The 4,976-nt window shown below is 32.6% G+C and overlaps 1 long non-coding RNA gene across 1 annotated transcript; it reads right to left on the minus strand.

Moving 5' to 3' along the window:
* Positions 1–445: 445 nt before the first annotated feature.
* LOC130508015 (uncharacterized) lies at positions 446–2,072 on the minus strand. The gene is made up of 3 exons (XR_008942671.1): positions 1,699–2,072; positions 1,075–1,500; positions 446–981 (listed from the first exon to the last, which is right to left on the minus strand). It is a non-coding gene; the product is annotated as an uncharacterized LOC130508015 (long non-coding RNA).
* Positions 2,073–4,976: the final 2,904 nt, after the last annotated feature.

Genomic DNA, 4,976 nt, shown 5'->3' on the forward strand with positions numbered 1-4,976 from the left:
GTCATTTTATGTTTATAAAAACTGTATTTTCTTATAAAAATAATTGTTTTTGATATAATTATAAAAATTTAAAAATTAAAGAACTGTTTAGAAATAAAAAAAGTATGCTTCTACAATAGAGGAATGCTATTTTTTCCTCTATTTATAGAGTACTCTATTATAGCATTTGGAGGTGAATATAGCAATGAGTTGGAGATGCTCTAAGTATGTAACGATAGTAGGAAGAAAGGTAAAATATCTTTTTCAATGGTTTTGTCTGAGAATTGGTACAATTATGATTTTTTTTCTTTCTTCAATGGAATTGATGTACAGAGAGTACTTGTTAGTTGTAACGTAATTACATGTGTCTTAGTGTCTAAGTGAATCAATTATACATTGGGATTCGCAGAAAGATTTTTGTTTTCACACACCAAAAAAAGATTAATCTCCAAAACTAATCATAAACTCCATAAAAGCTATGGTATGACACTGCCACGAATTAATATTTTCAACTTGACACAAATGGAGACAATACCAGAATGCTTTAGAATCATACAATCCCGAGATCCATAACATGATAGAAGGTAAGACATAGTTTGAATATTAAAATGACCGATCACATTTCATAATATAAATAGTTTTCCTCTCAATATGAAGACAATATTGGTGTCATGAACATAGCAGCAGCTTGAGTTTCAGAGCCCTGATTCAATCAGGTAGTCACCAAGCCTCTGTGCAACCATATAACATACAGTGACATGGTAAAGAAAACGTCTAGACTAATCAGAATAATATTTTTCATAAATAAATAAAATACCGTACACAACCAAAGGAGGGAGATAGTCGAGTTGATTATTAAGTGTTAAGGATTGGTTAATTTCTTTCCATACTCCATTGGCTTCTCACAAGAAAAATTATAAAAAGCTCAGGTTATGATCGATCAACACGAAAGAGATCCTTATGTTTCAACTGAGTGGTTAATTAACCTTGCCCAGCTGATGACTGCAATAAAACAAAGATAAACCACTAAAATTAGATTCTGAAGTTTTAGTTTAAAATATAAAGAGAGAGTGCACTAGTTTGACCATATAGTACCTTTTCTACGGGAGAAAGCAGTTGGATCCGAATAGATGTAAATCGTTTGAGAGCTTCATCCAAATGTTTGACGTCACAAACGCTGCTGCTTTTTTTATCTTGCTTCCATGGTTTTAGATCTAAGGACTTGAACTACCGAAGTGACTTCAGCCATATGTTGTTGTCATATAGAGAGGCTGATGATGCAAGTATTGGGTCGGAATTCCTGTGAGGTTAAAAGGTTAATCAAAACAGGGATTGCTCCTGCTTCAGCAATCAGAATGTGATTATCTGTATTTTTGACAAATAAATTCTGAAATCCACGTTCCTTTATGGATTGGCTTGAGAGTCTGTGAACTAATGAGCTGATTACTGATATGCACCTGCCACTGATGAAAGCTGAGGGTCGTCCAATGTTGTGTTTAGTTCACCACAGTCGATTCATCTCTGTATGGCAATAAATCAGAACGTTCTCAGATGTTCTCATACCCCCAAGTCAAAAGAACTCAAATCATAGATGTTTGATCGGTGAAGATTAGACAGATAACAAAAATTTAAAGAGGTAATAAAAGCAAAATAGATTGATGTGCTCTCCATATATTAAGAAATAGTTAAGTAACATCTGACAAAGAAAGGAGAACTTACTTGTGTAGAGATCCTTTCTCAGATTTTTCTCCCAAGGAAGTGCTGTCTCTTGTCACATTCTAGCGGCTTCTCTCTGTGAAAACACTCGTCTCGCTCTGAGGCCTCTTCTTCTGTTTTTTTTTTTGAGCTTCCTCTCTGCCTCTGCAGCTCCTCATCGACCTATCTATGTCTCTTATGAAGATAGGAGTTAAGGGAGGTGGAAGGATAGAATCGCGTATGAAGATAAGAGTTAAGAAAGATTGAGTGATTTGATATTGGATCGTCGTAACTCCAAATAAACGGATTTGCAGAAATCAATATGGAGAAATGGAAGAGGCGAAACAATATCGACGGTCGTGAGGAAGCTAGGAAGGGAAGTTGGGTGATGGGCTTACACAAAATAGTAACATGTTACATGAGAGGCCCGTGTAAAATTCGAGTGAGCTGACATGTCAAATTAGAACCATGATAGGTTGATTTAATTATCCTAGGTGGACAGCTTTAGAGTGGAGGATATTCTCCTTTTAATATAGTATAGATTTATTAATGCATGGTGTTTATTTAACTGTAGAGTCATTCCTATATAAAGGTTTTGTATTCTTTATTCTTGAAGTAGTTTTTGATGATTTAATAGAAAAACTGATTTTTATACAAATTATATAGTATGAGAAAAAACATTTTCAAATCTTAAGAGATTTTGATAAAACATGATAAAGAGTATTCTCAAACTTAGAAGCTTCAGCTCCATGATCTCAATAATAATAAACAAAAGAACACATCAAAGGAACACAAAGGAAGCATATATACGCATTTAAAGTGAGATATTAAACTACAAAGTGAATACAAATGAAGCATATATACACATAGTGAGATATTAAACTACAAAGGAACACAAATGACATACGCATTTAAAGTGAGATATTTAACTGAGATATTAAACTACAAAGGAACACAAATGAAGCATATATACACATAGGCCTAGATACACACACATCAGCAGAGTTTGAGATGAGTCACTTAAATGAGGATAATTTTCATATATATATACTTTTAATATATAATTACATTGCGTTTTACGAAGTAAAAAATAATTCACGTTTTTTTGTTTACCTTGCATTTCTAAAATGGAACTGTAAACATATATCCTAACGAATAGAGAAATAGTAGAATAATCAAAAGGTCAAAATAACAAAACACTTAGCTTAACAATGTTTCATTCAATATCATAGAAAATTTCTCAAGAACTGATTTTACTATATTAATAACATTTATTTTTCTCATTTTGCAGGTATGGTACTTATTATGTTAATATTATGTAACTATATCACTTTTCAGAAAAGTAAACCTTTGAGAATTCGATATGAATTAATAAAATTTGCTAGAAGCACATCTCTGGAACTTGAAAACCTGAAAAGTTGTTATGCGATTCATTCATCGATATCACTCGTATGCGTTAGATATTGTTTCTTTAAATCTCTAAGATACAGATGTGGATTGGTGAAACGAATAAAACACCATAAAAACATGTCCAGATTGAGCTATGGATTACTTAATAAGGAGGAGACCAATGGCAGTAACGATGACTAGTGTTGAAGGTAAACCAAATTTTGTGTTCACTGAAAATGAGAGTGTAGCCATGGCTCACTCCTCTACGAGCGTGCTTACTTACTATCTGCAAGCTAAGTGGAAGGAGAGAAAGACGAAGTGAGTTACGTTATTTATAACGAATTAACATTTACCGTTTGATTTTTAACGGTGTCGTGGATGGCCCGTTATACTACCAGATAAACAAAAAATATCAAAGAGCTGTATTTTGCGCTGCAGTTCTAAAGTTATAACAAATTAAATAAATCAAATCGTGTAAAATAAACTTAGTAGATGCGCTTAGGTTTCAAGGCTTGCAATTTTGCATTTTGATCAACATATCGCACGTTATATTTATAAATATCCTATTTAAATATTTCTAGATGTTTCCTTAAGGAGGGGTCGGCTGCTAGCTCCCATATATATAACTTCTTTTGTTTTCCTTCTTTTTTTGGGTTGTATTTGTACTTTCGGTTGCTTACTTGCTTACATGGTGAGTTCCGTTATCAAGTGTCGTGTTACAAGATTTGTCCTGAGATCTCGTTATAATTATGAGTCTGTTCAACCTATTCGACGCCAGTCTATCTCATATGGATTTAGATACCAAAACTGTTTTTTTTTACTTTTCTAGACCAATGCACAATAAATTTGACACAAAATAATATTCAATCATATGCAAGCATGTGATGTGAAGAATTAAGAAACCATAGACCCACCTATGTATAAACTTAAGAGTGAGAAATAACATTTCTTACATAGTTTCCAGTATTATTATAATTAAATGTCAAGCATATATGACTTCTGGAAAGAAAAATAAAATAAGAGAACTATTACATCTCCTTAAGAGAGTTATTACAGTTCCTTCCATTAAGCCTCAGATGGAAAGGAGTAAGAGTTAGAAATAATTTTTGAGGGAATTGAAACATCATGATTGCATGTTGCATCTTTGCATGTATATGATGGGCACCAAAACAGACATATGACATTGGCAAAGTATATTATTATCATACTATATAGTATCAAAGTTACACAGAAATAAAAATCTTTAATGCGATGAGGAATTATGACTCACATTGATGTAGAAGAGTCAAAAAGAGGTGGACCATGACTTTTTGTTCTACGATGAGCAATTAAAGTGAAATGATACAACCTTTATACATCTAACAATTTCTTTAATCATAAATCCAATTACTTATTAGCGGATAATATGTGCAGAAGATACGGAAAATTAACATATATATATATTCCACTCATTTGGATAGTAGATAACTGCATCCATACATCCATACCGAACATAGATTAGTCAGTTCGGTTGCTAGAGTATTTAGTTACTATGAGAAATTATTGTTTCAAGTATTTGTACATATGGTATTATATAGAAGAGAGAAAGCAAAATAAAAAGCTACCAGTACTCTAATATGGGATTTGGACTTAACATCAACATGACAACCAAGAATCTTATGTTGACTTAAAGGGACTCTTGAAATTAGTAAAATTAAGTATTCTGATTTGATGCCAATCTTGTTTCCTTTTTGTTGAGACCTGTAATTTTCTTTTCTGTGGGGTTTAGGTAGTAGGACCGGATGAATAGAGGTTGTTTGCAACGTTGAAGAGGATTTGACAAGTTTGAAATCCGTGGCTAAATGATATACAGTTTAGTCTTCTGGAATCATTTCTCATCACAAATTTACCATCGTTTTTTATTTTGAATATAT

This window comes from Raphanus sativus, chromosome 1, assembly GCF_000801105.2.
Source record: "Raphanus sativus cultivar WK10039 chromosome 1, ASM80110v3, whole genome shotgun sequence".
In the NCBI taxonomy this organism is placed as follows: Eukaryota; Viridiplantae; Streptophyta; class Magnoliopsida; order Brassicales; family Brassicaceae; genus Raphanus; species Raphanus sativus.